The sequence below is a fragment of the Sminthopsis crassicaudata genome, chromosome 4 (genome assembly GCF_048593235.1).
Source record: "Sminthopsis crassicaudata isolate SCR6 chromosome 4, ASM4859323v1, whole genome shotgun sequence".
In the NCBI taxonomy this organism is placed as follows: domain Eukaryota; kingdom Metazoa; phylum Chordata; class Mammalia; order Dasyuromorphia; family Dasyuridae; genus Sminthopsis; species Sminthopsis crassicaudata.
Window position 1 is genome coordinate 177,942,836 of NC_133620.1, and position 22,754 is coordinate 177,965,589.

The following is a 22,754-nucleotide window of genomic DNA, read 5'->3' on the forward strand; positions in this document are numbered from 1 at the left end:
AATTTATTTAATTTTTCCAGACCTCAATTTCCTTATAAATAAAATAAGGATATTGAACTAGACAGCTTCTAAGATGCCTTCCATATTTAAATCTTAGTACTTTATGTAGATTCCGAAAGAATGAATTTAACTGTGCTCATTGCTTTCAAGAAAATAAAAGCAAGGACAATTCAATACAGTGTAGAACTTTTCAATATTTGACTAGCACAACTCTGAGTAGACAGGGATAGAGAAGAAAGCTTTAAACAAAGAATTATATAAAAAAGAATGTTATAAGCATGAAAACACTGCTGCCTAGATCAGAATGTGGGTACTTATTTCCATGCCAAGACCCTTCCTGGCCACTTTTTTTACCTGTACAGATGGCTTCACTCCGAAGCTGCAGATGTTCAAAACTCAATAAACACTGCTGGTTTTCTGTGTTGGTGGGAAAGATTTGGCAGGGCGGAATGTTTCTACCAAGCACTTTTTAATTTAAATTCTGAAACACCAATGTTGAACTTATTGATTAAGTACCAGCTTTTAAAAAATGTAAATGCTTAAATTTTTCAGGAAATTTTTATTATTCCAATGTCAGAATTACTTTATCCTCATCATGACTAGTCAGATAACAGTAATTAGCTTTTAAGGAAGAACGATAAATGAGAATATTTAATAAGCATATAAAAATTTACGGTTTTATTCCCAAATTAGTTTATCCTCTAACATAGTAATCTTGGGAGGTTGTACACTCATGTCAGTGATTTGCCATTACTGAAAACAGTTTTGTACCTTTTTATTTGGAATTAATCTCTAGAAACAAGAAAGGTTTCATTATTTTATTTTTATATGAACTCTGGAACTATCTTCATTATATGATAGTAAAGGGTCAGCCAAGAAAGAGAGAGTGATCACCTAATTATTAAAGGGATTAGCAACTGGTGTCAGAGTAGATAACATAGATCAATGTGAAGTTGGCAGATGGAGAGCAATAGGTAACTACTGTAACTGGAACCTTTCAAGAAGCATGTGGATTTAAAGAATTATTTTTGAATGAGAATAGAGAATCCCTACTGAAAAAATGATCCAACTGCACAAGGATTATGGAAGAACAGAACATAGCAAGGATAATTGATGGAATACACAGTAAAGTAAACAGGTTTTACTTAAGGCAGGGGGTTAATCTCACATCTATAAACATACTTATAAAACATTTTCATAAATATGCTTCAAATGATATTTCATTTGTATGTTTTAATTGATTTCCTTATAATCCTTATTTTATTTCATAAATTGAAAAACATTATTTGAAGTATTTATAGGTTTCAGCATATTGCCAAACGAGTTCATAATATAAATAAGATTAAGAGCCCCTGATTTAAGGCAAAAGCAGAGCTGGGAATGTTCACGAGCCTTCAATATGGAAAATAACTGAGATAGAACATATTTAAATCTTATTGAATTAATGTTCTTCCATGTAGGAGACAAGGAACTTTATATTGTGATACTCTCAAGTGTCCCTAAATGTTTTGTTGATTTTATTAATATTTTAAAGTAGTTTCAAAGTCCCAGGCACTAGATGTCAAGGACATGATGAGAACTGAAAGTAACTATATAAGAGAATTAGGAAACTTTATTGAAGGGGCAATATGTCTTGACATCCTCTTTAGGGAGCCTTTTAAATTCCTACAAGACACAGCTGTGAGACTGACTTACAAAAATGCATATGTAAATTAATCCAAGGCATGATGACTTGAGATAGTTTCACCAAAGATCTGTAATACTCAGGAGCCTAATCCTACACACGGTCTTTACAATCCTTCCAGTTGTTAGTACTCCTATTCCTTAACCTTCCCAATAAAAAAAAATTAGGTTAAATTTACTTGTTATAAACAGATTTTAGTACAGTATTAAATCTTAACTTCAGACTACATATATGCCACAAAAAAACCAAAAAACATTTGAAAGATTAATTATTTAAATTTATCAAATATTGATAGGATTTTTATTAAAATTCAACCATTGTCTTGTTCTACATTGCTTTAGTAGATTTTTGATGTTTGTGTTAGCTTTTATTAGTTACTACTTAGTGATTGAAAGGATTTCCTTTGTAATCCTAGCCTTAAGCTCATCCAAAAAAGATTTGGATGCATACAGTTTTGACAAATCTATAGTTTTAATATCACCCATAAGAAAAATTCCAGTGAAGATAGATCAGTGTCTGAAGTGATTATGTAAAAGAACATTCCTACTTATTCACTAGCCTGAGAGTGTCATTCATAATCTATTACACATATAATGCATAAAGAATGTCCTATCTTATTAAATTAAAATTAATAAATTATGATTTATAAATCATTAAATTAAATAAACAAAAAAATTAAATAGTTAAACTTTGAAATAACATCTCTCTAAGTGTGTATCATTTAAGCTTTTAGAATCCTCAACATTTCAAACTACACTAAGACTTTGGAATATCCTATGTGTTATATAACATGAGCAAGTATATAATTTGCACAAAATAATGGTGAGTGAAATGAGAGCCAAGAGCACATTGTAAACAATGACATTAATATTTTTTTAAGAATGACTTTGAGTGAATGAGTTTCCTTGTCTATTATAAATATCCAAATTAATAATAAAGAACATATTTAAAAATACTATTTACATCCAAGCAATAAATAAAAGTATGTACAGAATAATTTTATACATAATAGTCACATACATAAACATATATAAGGAGGAAGAAAAAAGAGAAACTTACATGATCACTTTATTGTATATTTAAAGGAATAGCAACTCGTACACAAGAGATCTGCAGATTTGTGTTTAATCATTTTATTTTTTAAATTATATTTTGGAAATGTTTGTTTTATTTCCATAAATTAAAAATTTCTAAAATTAAAAAATTTAACTTAATAGCTTAAAATTGGAATACCATATATATGTGTATATATAAAATATATGTACATCTCCAAAATATAAAATAGATATGGTTCCAAAAATATGTGTGTGTGTATGTATAAATGTGTGGTTATATAAGAATTTACCTATCTGGGTACAAGTTGTATCCCCACATACATCCCCATCACTAAGTGAAATATAAGTTCCATAATTGCAGAGATTGATACTCATTTTTTAAAATTTTATCCTCAGCACCTAGCACAATGACCTAGACAGGTAGATACTTAATAAGTGCTTCATGACACTAATTGAAGGAATAAATTCCTCTGTTAGAGGGATAAATCTCTACAGATAGCATCTCTATTAGATAAGTGGCAGCAACATTTCAATGGAGAAATTAATTACATCTTTGGAACTGATACTTTTGAGAACCAGTGAGAACCATTTGGTTTATGAAGGTCAGTGCTATGAGAGGAATACTAGTCACATACCCAGAATAGGTCTTCTCAGGAGTATTTCCTTTCCCAGTGAAGTATAGAGATCTATAGGACATTGTACCCTGCTGAATACAGAGATGGACAGTATTTAATTTTCTTTTGTTATTTGCTTTGCTATTCAAGTTTGATTATGTTTTGTTCTGGTTTTTGTTGGTTTTTGCTGAGGCAAATGGGATTAAGTGACTTGCCCAGGGTCACACAGCTAAGAAGTGTTAAACTTCTGAGACACTATTTAAACTCAGGTCCTCCTGATTTCAGGGCTGATGCTCTAACCACTGCACCACCTAGCTGCCACTCTATGTTTTGTTATTGGATTTATGACTCCTGCCTGGTCTGTTGGTAAATACATTAATCTAGATAAGAGATTGAGTCATGTGTTATATAGCTATGATTCTCCAAAACATCATTTTTAAATTTATTTTATTTTTAATTTATGAAATAATACAAACATCTCTATAACATAGTACAATAAAAAAAGATTGCGCACTGGAAATCTATTCACAACTTACTATTCTTATCAAATATACAACAAAATCATGTAAACTTTCTTTTTTTTTCTTTTTTCTTCCCTCCCCCCTTCCCCGTAGTGACGGCTATCATTAGATCAAAATGTACTTATGTATGGGTTTGTGTGTGTAAAGTGATTCTATACAAAACTCTATTAGTTCTTCATCTGGATGCAAAAAGCATCTTTCTTATTTATTCTTTATAGTTAATTTTGGTATTTATGATAGCCAAAATAATTTATTCTCTCAAAATCTTTCTTAAAACAATATTGCTGTTACCATATACAATGTCCTTGTGGTTCTCATTTTGATCTTCATTATTTTGTGTGAGTCTATCCATATTTTTTCTAAGATCATTGATCTCATCATTTCTTAAAGTATTCCATCACAATCATATACTACAACTTACTCATCCCTTCCCCAATTGATGGAAATCCCCTATATTTCCCAGTTCTTTGCCACCACAAATGTATATTAGTATATTAATTATATTAATTTGTATATTAATTATTAAAACATAGATTTTCTCTTTTTGCTAATCATCTTTGGAAATTGATAAAGTAGTGGTTTCCAATATACCCTACACAGAACCTAAGAAAAATAGAGATTCCAAGGATATACAGGACTTGTGCTATACTTTAATGATTCAATAGCTCTCTCATTGGCATGAAGATTTTCTCCATCATTACAGAATGCAAATAGCCCATCCACTCTCATTCTTTGCCATTCATGCCCATGCTCTTCCATAGATTTTCTACAAAGGATCTTTCCAACGTGAAGGAGTGCCTTTAGGTCTTTTTACATTTCTAGTGTAGTAATTAGCAAGCTATTGAATCATTATCTGTCTGTTTTATAAAGAAGTTGTGTGTGATCTTAATATCAGCATTGGGCATTTCTTGTCAGAAGAGAGATTTTGAAAGCTCATGAAAACAATCATGTACAAACTACATATGTGTGTGTTTGTGTGTATATATATACATATATGTGTATATATGTATATATATATACAGAGAGAAAGACAGAGACAGAGAGACAGAGAGAGAGACAGAGAGATAGAGATACTGGCAAACTTTATTAGGTTTTTTTTTTCTCCTATGTATTTGTCTCCTAGGAGACTAGAAGTCTCAGCTGCTATTCTTCCTGCTTTGAGTTTAAATGGTATCTAACTTTCAAGATATATACAGATAAGTCTTTTTTCTTCCCTATCCTACTTTATTTAAAACGCTTTTGATGAGACTTTCAAGATACCTGGTAAAATCATTTTTTTAAAGTGCACTCCATGTCTGGTCAGTTCTATCCAGCTTATATTGTAAACTATAATCTAGAAATCTAAATCCCAACCTTAGATATGCCCTTCTTACTTAATAGCTCCTTGGCCACATTTTTTAAACTTATGCATCAGTTACCTTACTAAAGAGGCAATATTGAAGAAAATATAGTCTATATCCCCCTGTGAACTTCAGGGATTTTTTAGACACTTCAGAATAATTGAAAATATTTTTTGGATTCCTTTATAATTTTATTTGCGTTCATATAAATCACCAAAAATGAATAGTTGTCATCCACTTTGATAAATTTTAGAAAATTATCTATTAGGTTTTAGATAAATACCCCAAAGTAATAGACTTCTCTATTATTATCAAAACAACAAACAGATGCCTCAGAACTCATAAGCAGGGAATTCCAATACACTAGCATTCACTCCTTCTCTTTCCCCATAATTTTTTATCTGCAGCTTCTTTGGCTCTATTTGCACATTTTGGTATTAATATGATGGTGATAGTAATGGCGATGGTGATTGTGGTGATGATGATGATGATATATAGCTAGTATTTCTATGGGGCTCTGTTTCCAAAGTATGATGCATGCCATCTCACTTGACCTTTGAGGTAAGCATTATAAATATGCCAGTTTTACAGATAAAGAAAACAAAGCTGTTAGGAGTCAAGTGACCTACTCAGGTTGAGACAACTAATAAATATCTGGGACAAAAATCCACTTGGGTCTTCCTGACCTCAGTCCAGCATGCTGTATACTGCTCCACCTGATTGCCCTTTCTTCTCAATCCAAACTTTTCTTCATTTCACAGCTTGCCAAGCCAAAAAATATTTACCACCTGTGGTAAATTCACACAGTGTTTAATTCAGCTAGTTCCCTCACAGTAAACAGGTTTTGTTTCTTGGACTACCTTCGAAGCCTTTTCAGCATGGTAGAACTTCCCAGCATGTATACACCACACCACTAGAATAAATAATAATAAACATTTATATAATACCTACTATATGCCAGGTACCACAAATATCACCTCCTTTGATTCTCACAACAACCCTGGGACACAGGTACTATTAAAATTCCCCCTTTACCCCTAATGAAACAGAGAGTAACAGTAACTGATGGAGTAAGAGTCTGAGGCTGGATTGGAAGTTTTCAGACTATCTGCCAAGAGCTCTACCCACTGCACTATACAGTTTCCTTTGAGAACCTAGGATCATCTCCATATAACACATCCATAGAACTAGCATTGACAGAACTCTATGAGTTCTACCCAATAAACTTATTTTTAAAAATCATCCAGAGTGACACAGTGGATAGAGCACTGACACTGGAGTCCCAGTGAACCTGGGAAAGTCATTTAACCCCAATTGCCTCCAAAACTAACTAAATAAATAATGAAAATCATCCAGGTAATAAACAGTAGGGTCAGGATTTCAACCTATCTTATCTGACTCTTAATTTAGCTTTTTTTTTTTCTTTTTTTTTCACTGAACCTAGAATAGACTATTTTTTTCAAATAAATGTTCAATTCAGCTTTATAGTAGAAGCTTTAGCACAATAATACTAATATTTCCACCTCCTTATTCTCTACCCACTGTTAGCTTAGTGCTAGAAAACCGTTTTCTCATTCTCACAGAATTCTGCTAAATGACAAGACCTAAGCTGCTAAACTTATTTGAACTAGGGTATTAATGATAAGTAATAGCTTAATGTCTTTTCTTTTTAACTTGAGCTTTTAATGACTTAATCCAAAGGTGTGACTAATGTGAGAAATTTTAGGCATTGTGACAGGAGCAGTGCATTAAATATGGGGACTTGGCAGCCTCTTGTTACAGACCTTTTGTGTCCTACATGATTGTCAGATGTTTGAGCTTGCCATAACTACCATACTTAGACCCCTGCACAGCTTTTTCAAGCTCTCTCTAACTTCCCAATTTCCTTCTAAACATCTTGCTTCTAACAAATACAGGAGAAAATCCATGTTAAAAACCTAAACTGACTCCTTTGCTATGCTAAATCGGGCAATGGGCAGCTAGATGGTACAATGATCAGAGCACCAACAAACCCAGCTTCAGATACTTAAACATTTCTTAGTGTGTGACCCGAAACAAGTCATTTAACTTAATTACTTTGTTAAATAAATAAATAAATGTATACTATACTATACCAGTAGGCAAAGTTTACCTTCACATAAGAAACAGAAGTAACTAGGTGATATAGTAGTGAATAGAGTAGACTTAGTCAGGAAAATCTGAGTTCAAATCCTTAGATACTTATTACCTATACAACCCTGGATAGTTGCCTAACCTGTCTCAGTTTTGCAAATTGCTTTATGTACATCATCGCATTTTTATCAATTAATAATAACTTAAATACTACAATCATGCCATTTTACAAGTGAGGATTTGAGATTCAGAAAAATTAAAAGACATTCATGACCACATATGTGACACATATACATACATACATAGTAATTATTAGAAATAGGATTCAAACTCAAGTCTTTCCTAACTCCAATTCCATTGCCTATTCATGATTAATAAGAGAAAAAAAAAGTACTGCATTGGATTAAAAAATATTGGAGAATTAAGATAAGAACTGGAAGAGCATAGTGCCACAAAAGCCAAGGGAAGATAGTTCATCCAGGAAAAAATGATAAATGGTGTCAGTAAATAAATATTATGTCTATTATATGCTAAAATCTATGTTAAGCAAAGTAGATATAAATAAAGGCAAAAGATGGTTCCTTTTCTCAAGATGATTACAATTTAATGATGGTGACAATATGAAGACAACTAAGTATAACCAAGACGTATATAGGATGCATTGAAGGGAATCAATAGAGGGAAGGCATTGGCATTGAGACTAGTCCAGAAAGACTTTATATAAAAGATGAGATTTTAGCTGGAAGAAAGAGAAATGAGGAAAGAAAGAATTGGAAGAAAGGAATTAAATGTGATCATTATATTTGGCAATTAAGAGGTCTTTGGAAGAGAGTAGATTCAGTAGCCTGGTGTAGACTGGGATGAGATTGAAACAATTAGAAGCTGATAAGTGGGGAGGAGGTGGAAGCAGTAAATACAAACTATGCTTTTCATAAGCCTAGCAGTGGAAGAGGAGAAGGAAATAAGGTTTTATTGTTTGATGTTTGTTTGTTTGGCATAAAGGAAATCCTGAATATGTTTATAGGTGAAAAGGAAAGAGGGTAATTAAAGAGGAGGGAGAATGGTGATTGATGAAGCAATCAGAAACAAAACAGTCTTCATTTTGAGAAACTGCTCTCTCCAACACTGGAAGTTTTCCAAAAGATGCTATGTCACCCATCTGTCAGAGAAATTGTAATAAGAATTATACATAGCCTGGTAGGCTAGAGTTGATAATCTTTAAGGTCTCATCTGTCTCTGAACATACTGTGATTCAAAATTGGTAGAAATTGAAACAATGAAGGGAATAAATGTCATGTTCTATCCAAGAGAATAATTTCAATCCTTTAGACAACTATACTTAATAAAAAGACATTCTGAACTGACCCTAAAGGGCATCACTGTCAATTATTACACAAATCTTGAATCTCTTCTACAAATATTCGTGATATGTTCATTTGCTCTTTGTCTGAAGATTAGTGATATAGATCTCACTACCTCTTATGATAGGCCATTCCCTTTCCAGACAACTCTTAAATCTTAGGATTTTTAGCACATGTTGTGTTGAAATTTGTCTCCTTATAACTTTTTATCCATTGGTTCTACTTCTGCCCTTCAGGGCTAAGCAAAATAAGTCTAATCTCTCCTCAAAATGGAATTTCTTTCTATGATTGAAGATAATAGTTACATTTTCCTATGTCTTCTCTTCCTCAAGTTAAATATACCTTGTTTCATCAACCAATAATAATAATATGCATCTATTCAAGTCTGCTCAGCATCCTGAATGGAGAAAGGGAGGGGAAGAAAAAAGGGTATAATAAGCATTTATCAAACATCTTCTATATGTCAACCACTCTATGAGGTGTTATTAATACCTCAATTGATCCTGAATTCCCATCTCTGATCAAATTCTAATTTATCAATGTCTTTCTTAAAATCTGATAGTCCTAAATAGCCATAGTATTCCAGATTATACCAGATCAGGATAAAGTGCGGGGCTGTCACTTCTCTTGCACTGGACTTTCACTGAAACTTTCACCTTCCAGACAGTGTGAGGAGTTGGGGTCAGAGTCTGGGAAGACTGAGAAAACCTAGGCTGATGAGAAACATCAGGCCCAGCTGTGCTGCAGAAATGCAACCCTGGATAAGAAGAAACCAACATACCCATGAATGCAGAGGCAAGGGGGCAGGGACTATGCTGGCTGCCAGCATTTGCTGGAGGGGGGAGCTCTTGGTTTAGATTTCAAGTCAAAGGGGACAGCTCAAGTGAAACTAGAGGCATCGCTCCACCCCACCCCACAATTAGAGGTACTTACACTAATACCTCTTATTTAAAAAAAATTAAAAAATTAACCAGCAAAGAAGAAAGAATTACACCACAAAAATTTACTATGAGAACAGAGAAGACTATGTTCATCTTCAGAGGAGGACAATGAAGTAAAAAAGCTTCTACTCCAAAGAGTAATGTCTGCCTAGAGAGAATTTGCAGAACTCAAAAAAGAATTTTAAAATCAAATGAGAGACATTCAAGAAAAACTAAGAAAATTAAAAAAAAAACCATCCAAGAAAAACAAGATTATGGGAAAACAGTTAACCAACTAGAAAAGAGACAGAGTCTCAAAGATGAAAATAACTCTGAAAATTACAGTTGGGCAATGGGAAACCAGTAAAGCTATGAGAGACCAAGAAATAACCAAGCATTGTAAAAAATGAAAAAAATAGAACAGAATGTGAAACAAGAAAAATGATCTAGAGAACAGATCAAGAAAAGAAAATATAAAAATAATTGGGTTACCTGAAAGTTGTGACCAAAAAAAAAAGAACCTTGACACATTAATGCAATAAGTAATCCAAGAAAATTGTCCTGGAGTGTTAAAACATGAGGAGAATGGAGAAATGGAAAAAAAAAATATCCACAGATGACCGCCTCAATGAGATCCTTTGTGGAAAACACATAGGAATATTATTGACAAATTTCAAAAACCCCAGATCAAAGAGAAAAATTTATAAGAAACAAGAAAAAAAATCAAAAACACTGGCACTACATTTAGAATTGTACAGGATTTATCAGCAGCCATATAATATAAAAGACCTCAGGTCCTGGATACACATATACCAACAATCAAAAGAATTAGGCCTGGAGCCTAATTTATCTATAATATTGAATGAGAGAAAAATGGATATCCAACAAACTTGCAGATTTTCAGGACTTTCTATCAACCAAACCTAAATGTAATAGAAAATTTAACGTGTAAGAGTCAATATCAAAGATCAATTTCAAAAAATGCAACATGTACAAACTGTTTTTGTTTTCTTTACATGGGAAATGTATACCATATGTTTAAGACTGACAACAAGAAGGTAGCTCAAAAGAAAGATTGGGGCAGAGTTAGGTAATTATGTTATACAAATGAAATGCAGAGGAAGAATAGACAAGAGGCATTAGAGGGTGGAGGAGAGCTCCTAGTTCTGAAAACTTACTCACATAGGGAATGTATTAAATACCATGAAGGGTATAGCACTCTCCAAAATCTATAAAGAAATAAGGGGTGTAAAATGGGTGAAGAGGGAAGCAAAGGGTGAGAGAAGAAGACAAGGGATTCCTTGGATTCCTATGGGTGGTGGGAGGTTAATTGCTTAGCAAAGAAAGTTAAGGAACAGAATTACACCAAAAAATCAGCAGGGATAGAAAGATATGTGTGTATGTGGGGGGAAGGGGAGTTGTATGTATATATATATATATATATATATATAATTTTTTTTCATATGTATACATGATATATTCTTTCTTAACTATAGCCTGTTCAGGAGTATGGGGGAAGAAAGTGGGGGGAAAGAATAAAATAAAAAACACAGTAGAGAACAAAGGAACAGTTTACAAGGAAGAAAAGAAAAGATGATCACTCATGAATATAATTTCTTCTACTAATATATATTTTCTTGAACTGGTAATTTGTTGTTATATTTTAAATACTCTCTGATAGTCTCCTGGGAACATGACAATGTTCTCTTTTGTTTTATTTTGTTTTATATTCCTTTTCTGTTTTTTTTTCTTATTTTTTTAATAAAATTAATATTTTTAAAAAAGAGACAAAATCATTTGGAATCTCATTTTTACACAAAGGCAAATTAAACACATTGGGAAAAGCCAGATTTAAGACTCTACAATAAGCCCAGGAGAAAGGGTGTACTCTGCCAAAGGGAAACTTCATGAGGACCCCCACAAAAGGGATAACAGCCAAGAATTACGACTTTACTCTTTTGCCATATATATCTCTAAACTGGAAACCACTTTCCTTTGGACTCTATATATTTGGAGGGGAATGTGTCATAGCCTTGGGGATAAAGTATAGGTTATACTAGTTACTCTTTCTATAACAACTTAAGTAAATTCCTGTTTTTAAAAGCTAATTAAGTCTGACTAACTAGCAAACACGATGGGAAGTCTTAGTGAGCTCATAAACTGTAACATTAGAAGGACAGATCCTCAAAGGAGAAAGACTTTAGTGTTCTGGGGAATGTCCAACAGGGGGTTAGGACTAACTCTAGAGCATGTATTATAAAGATTTATACAAAGTAGATAAAAGTTAATTTGGATGAACTAGTAACTAGGGGGTCAGGCAATGTAGAAGTGGCTCTTGAATACACATCTGAAAAACACTAGGGATTCTGAAACATGAAAGTGAACATTTTAAGTGTCAGGCATCTAGCACAAACATGTAGGTAGTAAGAGATAGAGTTTTGTGTGAGGAATAACAAGAACAGTGACTGAACTGTAGTGGATGGAATCATGACGAACAATAAAATGGGAAAATTAGATTGGAGCCAACATGTGAAGGTTTTGTAATACCCAAAAGAAGACTTTATATGTCCTTGGAAGTAACAGGGAGAAGTGGAGGCTATTGAGTAGAAGAATGATGTGCCAGATTTCTATTCTAGGAATGTGTTTAATGCCACCTATATGAAGGAGAGACCAATGAGGAGCCTTTTGCAATAATTGAGGCAAAAAGTGACAAGGGCCTAAACCTATCATGCTATAGTCTCTGAACTTCCCAGATAACTATTTCTTCATTTCCCACTCAGCTGTACTCCTCTAGATTTCATCATGCCCTTATACTGCATACCTTCCTTTCTTTTCCCTTCCTTTCCCTTTGTTAGCTTCTTTTGCTTTTCTATGGATCCCCAATATTTAGTTCAATGCTTGATACACAGGGGATACTTAATAAATGTTTATTAACTGATTAACTGATTGACCGAATGACTGACTGATTAAACCGAGTTGGTGAGTAGGGCTAGATGTAAGAATTGTTGTGAAGGAAGAAACAATAAGGAAGGGAGGAAGGAAGAGAGGAAGGGAGAGAGGAAGGGAGAAGGAAGGAAAAGAAGGAATGATAGAAGGATAAAAGGATAGAAGGAAGAAGGGAAGAGGGAAGGAAGAAGGAAGGAAAAGAAGGAATGATAGAAGGATAAAAGGATAGAAGGAAGAAGGGAAGAGGGAAGGAAGAAGGGAAGACGGAAGGAAGAAGGGAAGACGGAAGGAAGAAGGGAAGGAAGGAAGGGAGGAAGTATAAAACAAAGGAAGGAGGAAGGGAGGTAAGAAAGGAGAGAGGGAGAAAGGGAGGGAGGTAAGAAATAAGGAAAGGTAGAAAGGAAAGAAATAAGGAAAGGAGGGAGAATAGGAGGGAGGGAGGGAAGGAGGAAGAAAAGGTGAGAGGGAGAAAGAAAAGGAGGGAAGGAGGGAGAGAAAAAAAAGGAGAAAAGGGAGAGAAGAAGGGAAAGGAGAAAGATGGATAAGGAATGAAGGGAAAAGGGAAGAAGGAATTTAAATACCAGAACAGGCCAACAGAAACAGCAACATTAAAGAGAGAGAGTGGATAAGCTGAAAAATTCATGATCAGGATAGAAGTGAGGAGAAATGGGGAAGATTTTAGGGATAGTAAGACTCCTTACAATGGTGTCACCTCAGTATCTCCTTAACCAGAGGACTCTTTAAGAACTCATTCTTATTAGTACAAGTCATTCTGCTACTAGTGTCATTAATATCCTGATCCACTGAATGAATCTCAATCTAACTTTGAAAACTTCAGATTGGAAAGCACTTCTAGGCCAGGTGAAATATTCCAGGAAGTATATGACTGAACTCTTCAATAATTGAATGCCAACCATATCCTCTGCACATTGCATGCTCACTAATACATCTATAATAATCATGCCTACAATTAGAAAATTTCCTCACTGAGAGCCTGCTGAAGAGCCCTAGGAAGTGATTTCTGGGCTTAACCTTGGAATTTCTCAAGCAGGAAGTTAAAGAGGAAAGGCTCATTTTGTATAAAGAAAAGAAATGTGAAGGAGTTAATCAGTTAACTTGATCATCAGTTTTCTCTCCCAGTCCATTCACCGCCAGAGAGCCATTCCCAAGAACTTTCTTCAGTCTCTCAAAAGACCTGTTTGGAACTTGAACTTCAATGAAATTTCAGAAGCTTTCTCATGATATTGGATGTCCAGATTTAAAAGACTATAAGCACTTGTTATGCGCTTACAAAAATCACAGAATTTGCAGATTCTTTCAACTAGCTCTCTAGTCCAGCTCATACATAAAAAAAACAAACAAAAACAACCAATTTCTTTTATTCCAATTTTAAAAGCCAACTTTCTTCAATTTTATTTAGTTACAGGAGTTTAAGAGAATTGCTTTGTTCATCATTTTTAAATATCACTTAATTTTCTGAAGAAATTTCAGGTAATTATTAATGATCATTGAAATTTTGGAGTTGGAAGAGACCTCTGAAGTCAACTTGTCCAATGCACAGTTTACAAATACAATCTTTGGCTAGCAAGTGGTCACACAGACTCTACTCAAAATCGTCCACTGAAAGAGGAACCACTGCTTCCCCTAGAAGCCTGTTCTTTTTTTGAATAACTTTACACGTTATGAAGGTTTTTTAATATGAAATCTGAACTGTGTTTCTTTCTAACTTCTACCCATTGCTTTTATTTCTGTCTTCTGGGGCCAGAAAGCAGAAGTATAATCCTCCTTCTATGTGACAGTTCTCCATGATTGAAAATAGTTATCATACCTGCCCTCCATAATTCCCCTTTTTTCTTCACTAGGCTATCTCATTCTTTTAACTTATCTCCTAATGCTATGACTCTCATCATCCTAGCCAGCTAGTTTTATGGATCATCTAAGGCTTATCATTACTATTTTAAAATGAGGTGGAGAGGGAAATGCAATATTCAAAACAGAATGATCCAGAGGTAAAGTATTGACCACCTCTGCAGTCTTAGACTCAATATCCTTTAATGAAGTCAGAGATCACATTACTTTTTTTAGCTGCCACACCATCATTCTTAATAACAATTAATCATTACCACTCCATGTAACTAAGAACTTGTAGCCCACTTTCCACTACTAATCAATGCTACTTAATTATAAGGAAAAGTAATCTGTATACTACATTACTCTTTTTCAAAGGCTTTATCTCCTATGCTTTCTGTGATGCTAAAGAGTTCTGATGCTTTAAATAAATCTAAGTACTAATCACAATGGCTAACCCTGAACAATTATTAAGTCCAAATTCAATACCCTTATCAAATTCATGATTAAATAAGGAAAATATGTAAAGGAATGTGCTACTTTTGCTAGCTATTATTAATTGATATGTACAATATCAGAATGGGGACCTTAGAAATCAAGTACCTTGACCCTCTAAATTTATAGATGAGGAAATGCAGGCCAGGAAAAGTAAATGACTTTTGCTCAAGGTGATATAGCTATTTATTAGCAATTTCTTTCCATTTAATAGCAAGGCTTTCATTCTGCTATATCATGGGAAACTACAGACTTCATTAAATGTGTCATGGAACACTACAGAATTTAAAAAATTAAAATGAATACCCAGAGGGCAATGGAGAAGTCCATGGTAAATTTGCACTGGCTGAATCTAGGACAAACTAGGAATTTCAAAGAACTTTAGCAAAAAAAAAAAAAAAAAAAAAAAAAAAAAGTCATCAGAAAAATCCATGATGGGGAAAGAAGATGGACTGGTCCTTTGGTGAACGTGAGAAATAACCAATGGACAGTCCATGTGCTCTACTGTTATTTTCAAAATATCAGAAGTAATTAAGGAAAGCACCCAGAATTTTGGGTTAACCATCTATAGTGAAGTTATTTGAGCACTCCATCTTCCCTGTTTGATTCTTTCATATGTTACATTTATGATAAAGTTCCTGGTATTACTTATTAATTTTCTTCATTTAAAAAATCTTGCCATGGTTTTTAAGCATATTAAATTACATATTCTAAAACTTTGATTTACTCTATGGACAGTCTTCCAACTTACAAACACTCAAGTTATAAGCAGCCCTTGGCCCTTCCAATATCCCCCCAAACTTAAATTGGAGTTCTATCAGATAGGTTAAAAATAACAAATTTGGAACTTTATAGAACATATATCCCAAAATTGCATCTCCAAAATCACAGGTTGTTAGATCAGGAAGAGACCTTTGCCATCTTCTCCAATATCTCCTCATTAAGGATATAAATAAATGGGAATGCAAGTAATGTAAAGTGATTTTAGGGTCCCCTGACCTTGGGGCTTCTGTTCTGAGTCTTTGGTCTTCTGGCTTTGGAATCTGCCTCAGGAAACTGAGCACACCCAATTTATCTGAAGACTACCCTTACTTCATCTGGAGATTACTTCCTAGTCTTACCCTTGGGTCATAGAATTAACATATCTATGATTGAAAGCTGTATAAATATATCTTCTTGCTTTAGTCTTTTTTACAGATTCTCTTAGAATTCAGTCTGCTCAATTATGGCTCAAATGATATTTAAACTAGCGGCTTTCAAAGAAAAAATTGGAATTTCAGCAGGCAAAGATAGGGAAAGGTATTCTCAGTGTCAATGGTAAGAGGAATCATAGGTGTGAAACTTAAGGGAAGTAAATAGAGCAATGGAGTAAAACTCATAAAGGATTCCTATGAGCTGCGTATTGACTTAGAAAACCACAAGATAACATTACTTATGTTTAATTATATTTTTAGTTATATTGTTAATCATTTCCCAGATGCATTTTTATCTGATTTCCTCTATACTTGGAAGTTCTACAAGCAGCATAAAGTCTTAAGAGTTAATCATTTGGATCATTTTGGTTTGGCACATATTCACTAAATCTAATATATACATTTCAACCAAAATAAAGTTTTACATTTTAGAAAGATGACAATTTTTTAAAAAGACTATAACATAATCAAATTTTTATTATTTTATTATTTTAGCTGACACTTAAAAAGTGCTTTGGGGCTTGCAAAAAAAAATACTTTTGTATGTAGTATCTCGTTTTCTTATTTTATCATGCAGAAGTACATTGCCCTCCAGGTCCTCTCAAATTAAGACGTCTCCAGTTCTGTAAGCCACATGTGCATGTCTGAACGTATATATATATGTGATTCAACAAGTGAAGTATATTGTTTTAATTATCCAGAAAATTGCTTATTTGTGGTCAACCAATCAGAAATGATTAGATTATTTCCTCAATTTTGCACTTTACTTTGGTTGTATAGAACTAGCTTTAGATGCTGCTCAATGCATACGGTACCAATTCTACCTTGAGATGCAGAAACCATGGCAACCTAATGCCACTGCAGAATTGACTTTCTGTCCTTCCACTTACTTTCTTCATCTTTACAGATGTGACTGCTTTATAATCAGCTACCAGTAGAGATTTTGTAGCAAGCTCTTTGCCTGTTACTTATGTGACAAGAATCATTGGGTTCACTGTGATGAATGTACTTCTGAAGAGCTATCAAATTGGGAGGGGAGGAAAGTTAACTATTATCATGCCATATTTTGCTATCATTTTTATGTGACATGGTAATAGAAGATCTTTTTATCTTATTTTTTTAATTAAGTTTCCATTGATGCATTATCATTTTTCCTGAATATGGATCATTGTTCTTCTATTGGGATATCTTGGATGTGAACTTCTTATGTGCTAGAAATAAAACAGAAAGTGAACTGAGGAAGATAGAGGACGACAGAGAAAGAGATAGAAGACAGACAGACAGACAGACAGAGATGCTGTTCAGTATATAATCAGATAAAATGAATAAGAATCAACATGTAATCAAATAATTTGCATTGCATTGTTACAAAAACTGCAGAATATTTTACACACCTCATTCTTCTTAGTTACCTAAATAAGCCCGGCATAAACTACATTAAGCAGCCTAAAATAATCTCTTCTTATCTGTTAATAAACTAGTGAATAATTTATTTAAACTATAATCTGATTTCAGGATTGGAGGAGTCAACAATGCAAACATTAATAAGCACAATATGCCAAGCACTGTGCTAAGTACTAGGAGAATAAAGAAAGGTAAAAAGTCCTTGGTGTCAAGCCGCTTACAAACTAATGAGGGAGAGAACAAACAATTATGTGGAAACAAGCCATGTACAAGATAAATTAGACAATCAAGAGAGGAAAGGCACCAAAAAACTTCCTGCATAAAGTAAGATTTTAGCTGAGACTTGAAGGTAGACAAGAAAACCAAAAGACAGAGATAAGATGGCAATGAAAATGTTTGGTGTTTGGGAATGGAGTATCTTATTCAAGAAGCCAATGTTACTGGAACATGGAGTGTGGAGGCAAGGTGGTGTAAGGCATAATAAGACTTGGTACAGGGGCTAGAAAATTATAAAAGATTTTATATTTATTTGTATTAAGAAAAAAAAAGAAATATAAATGAACATGCAATTGCCTTAAAGAATAATAAAGGTATTGGAATTATTGATATTTAGAACTAGGAGAGGCCTTAAAGAACTTTTCATTCAATTTTCTCATCTGTTAGATGAGAAAAGTAAGGTATGAATTTGAAGGGTCAGTCCCTTGAAACATTGATTTGTTCAATGACTTTTTAAATACTACTGGCAAAGTTAAAACCAGAACTCAAGCCTCCTATTTCCTAGTCAATGTACTTTCACACTAAACAAATTTATACTAAAGTATTTATGATTTATTAGATAATTATGATTTATCTTAATTTCTTATGGGATATATAGAATTGAAAGGGAGCATAGAAGTCATATAAACCAATATCTTAATTTGTAGAAGAGGCAATTGGGAGGAGAAATATAAGAAAATATAAATGACAAATTGTTGAGCTAGAATTCAGATTGAGGTCTTTGAGCTTCAAGTCAAAGTTTCTTGCTGTCTCCTTAAGACAAGTAAGGAATCTATTTGATCTGGGAGTTGGGACTAGGAAAAGAAAGGACACAGAAAAGGAATAAGGAATTCTGAAGAAAATTGTTAGTTATTTCATAAATTTGTGCTTTTTCCATTGGACCATGAGTTGCCTAAAGATTGTCTCTACTCCCACCTCATTGGTAGAGGAGTATATTGTTAAAAGGACTAAGATTCCTTAAGCATAACCAATTCTATCTAAGCCTGTACTATATCAACAGAATTATAACCCTGTCCCCTCCAGCCATGGCAACTCCTCCAAGTGGCTAGGTGGTTTTAAGCTGAAATTATCCACAACCCACCTCGAAGATCATCTTCACTATTGTCATGCCAGGCTTTTGTTAAAAAATAAAAACAAAACAACTCATTTGTGGATGTTCTTGGGAGGAAAAGATGGGAACTTGTGTAATACACAAACTAACTGAATGGGCTAAAATATTTAGATAAATGTATCCTAAAAGCACAAAATATATGCCATTTAAACTATCTCTATTTTGCTTTCTCTACCTGTCTCTACAGCAAGAAGAAGAAAAAAAGAGGAGGAAAAAAGGGGAGGAAGAGAAAAGGAGGAGGAGGAAAAGGCTTTTATTTACCTTAAATCATTTTGAAAACCCTAGAACATGCCTCTTCTAAGCATTTTGACTAGAGTTCAGCAAAATATCTCTGTAAGTGCCTTACTCTCAACTTCTTGGAGCACCTTGTTGGACTCACTAAAGAATACTATCACCTCTTCTCTCTAAATAGCTTTGGTGTTTCCATAGGTAGCTATCTTACCAAGTGCAAGATTCCATGACAAGAGATGAAAAAGGAAAGAAATTACATTTAGCACAGTCCCAGGAATTTCCAAAGCTCTGTCTGTAGTTCTGAGCCTTTCATGTTTATCATTCCCCCAACTAATAAAGCTTTTGCTATCAGCAGCAGACAAAGCATTTGCTTTCAGTTATCTTAAATTGCTATCAAGGGCCTGAAGCCCAGTTTTAGAAGGCCAAAGTTATTCTTATTTACAGCTTGATTTTTTAAAATACGTATCTTGATTTGGATTGTAATGTGGAAGAAGAGTGCTATAATAACCACAATCATAATAATGGGTCCCTTCATTTTCAGTTCTAATAGTAAAATGATGACATAATGAAAGATCACTAATACATATAGGAAGTAAATGCTTTAATTTCTGTATTTTAATATACATGATTTCCTATTGTAACATACATGATATCCTATGACTATTATTTTATGTTTTAAAACATTATTATAAGAAAAGCCCATAGACTTCACCAGACTGTTAAGGGCATCCATGATACAAAAATTCCCTGACTAAGGTGTTCTATTTTACACCTAATCCAACTAAAGAATTTTCCAGTGGCCTTTTCATCTGCTTTCTTGACTTCAAAAAGACTAACCCCAGATTGCTTTTTTCCAATACTATCTCTCCCCACACTTACCCCTCAGCTTAGAATCACCTTAATTCTATTCACTAAAAACAGCTGTTTATAGATCTTATCATAGCCTCATTTCTATACGTCTTTTGTTTGAAAGAACAATATTGATGATCAACTGTTGAGAATAACAACTGCTTTCTAACCAGGTCATAAAGTCTTCTCTTTTTAAGTCAATATAACTGAATTAATGATCTGTCTTTTTTATACCCTAGCACTGAATGATCTTTCTTTAGTACTCATCCTCCTTGATCTCTTTATAGCATTCGGTACTAATTTTTAGATAAAGCAGTTGGGACAGTGGAAAGATTGCTGCATTTGGAGTTAGAAGAAATGGTTTCACATCCTGGTTCTGTTACTTATTATGGGTATGGCATTTGACGTAACATTTCTGAACCCCAGCTCATATTCATAAATTTAGAACCAGAAAAGACCTTAAAAACTAGCTAATCCAACTCTCTCATCTTACAATAAATCTAAGGGTAAATGACTTGCCCAAAATCACATTACTACTAATTGTCAGAGGGATGATTTGACCTCAGGTCTTCCTGACTTCATATCTAATTTATCAACTATTCTATTCTGTTTTTCAGTTCCTCAATAGTAGGTGAGAGGATCAGATTAGATGACTTCTAAAGTCTTTTCCAGCTCTAAACCTATGAAGATTTTATGCTCCTTGGTTTAAAAGATCCGGAACTTCTTGATTCTCTTTATATGTCCCTAGCTGTTCTTCCTCTATTTCTTTCAGCAGATCCTAAGCCAGACTCACCTTTGATCACTATGGGAAAAGTCAAGCCAAGAAAAATTTATTAAATCAGGATACAATATAAGCAAAAATAAAGAAAGGTCCTGGCTTCAAGGAGCTTATATTCTAATGACAGAAGATAACATATACATAAAGCGGGTGAAAATCAAAGGAAAAGGAGGGGGATAATTTATACATAGAAGCATAGTGAAGAATTCTGGAAATCAGAAGTGGAGCTCATAGGAAACGGGGATGACCTGAGTATTCCTTAAAATGTAGTTTCTGGGTGGAATTTGCCAATGAGAGGAAGGAACTACAAGGATGAAGGGTGTCTTCAGAGCTGAGAAGATTCCTGAGACATGGAGGAAACGTCTGTAAAGTCAGGAGAAAACACAGAAAATGAGGATCATGGCACTTCCTCAAAATGGAATTTCTAAGAAGAACTCATCAATGGAAGTAGGAGCAGGGGTGGAATTTCCAGGGTGAGAAGAATCAAAACCAAAGAAAAGATAATTGTGAAGGTGCTTTGGAAGATTTTAGAATTGTAAAGAAATCCAAAGACTGAATTTCAGGGAATAAAATTTGGCAGAACTTGTAAAAAAGTCGAAGGAAGAAGAGAAGTTCTTCAGATAGAGGAAGAAAACTGATGAGAAACAATAAAAGGTAAAAAAAATTCAAACAAAAGAGCTTGAAGAAAAAGAGGAGAAATGGAAAGAAAAAAAATCAACTTGGACAGCAGCAGGAAGTTGAAAAGAAGAGAATACACATAAGGAGCAAAAGTGGAAGGAGATGGTTGGCAAAAACCAAGATAAATAAGATGAAATAATAAGACTGATTATGTGATTATTAACAGAGGGCAAAGGAAAATGTATGTAACTTTCAAAGAACTAAGCAAAGGAGGAGAACAATTATAACTCTGGAGTTGACAACAAACAAAGATTGCCAGAAAAATTCTTCAGGAGAGTTTCTAGAATGAACCAAATTAATGGAATCATTGGAAACAGAAAATTAAAGGGGAGAAGAGCTTTTTTCTTGGTGGAGGGAGAAAGGAAATAGAACAAAGACCCTTATACATTTGAAGAAAAGATTGGAAAGCTAGAGACTTAGAAGATCTGATTTTGAGGAGGCAGAGGTAAACTACTTCTCTGTGCCACTAATGATGCTACAGGGAGAAAAAAAGACAAGAAGTCATACAGAAGTTCCTGAAGCTGTAGCAAATCAACATGGGCAGCAAATTCTTGGTGTACTAGGAGTGAAATCAATATATCCATCTGCCTAAAGGCATTCTAGTAAGAGTATGCTGACATGTACCTAGTTCCTTTACAGATCCAGGTCACCACAGTAGAGAATATTATACTTTTAAGCTTTAAAAAAAATTTCTGCTTCAATATACAAGAAAGATCCATACTAGTCATCAAAATTTTTAGTGCTATCATTAGTGTAGGAAAAATATTGTCACAAGGGACACTGAACTTAGGAATTCCTATTATAACACAACAGTATCCTTCTTTCTGCCCCCTCTCCCAACTTAAAAACATTTTGGAATCACTGAACAATAAATTAATTTAATAAGGGTGAAATCTAAAATTCAGAAGGCTAAAGTTTAAATGATGTTATCAAAAGTTGAGACTATAATGTTTTCTTGTTTGGAATAGATTCTAAAACATTCATGTGGCAGATAGCCTTAAAATTGTTTGAGTGAAATGTTGAAGTTCATGTTCCAAAAATGTTACTCCAATAAGAAATAGGATCAAGAGGGGACAGAACCAAGATGGTGGAGAAGACACACATTTCTTTCTGACCTCTTCCCAAGACCCCCAGACTAAATAGCAAATATAGCCTCAGAATTAGCTCTGGACTGGCAGAACCCACAAATATTGGGATTGTAACAAATTACCAGCAGAAGATAATTTCGAAGATCTCCAGAAAAGGTCTATTACAATTGGGCATAGAGGGAGATGGGCCAAGCACAAGCAGACCAAGCATATATGCTGAATGCAGGCAGTGCGGAGTAGTAGGAGGAAC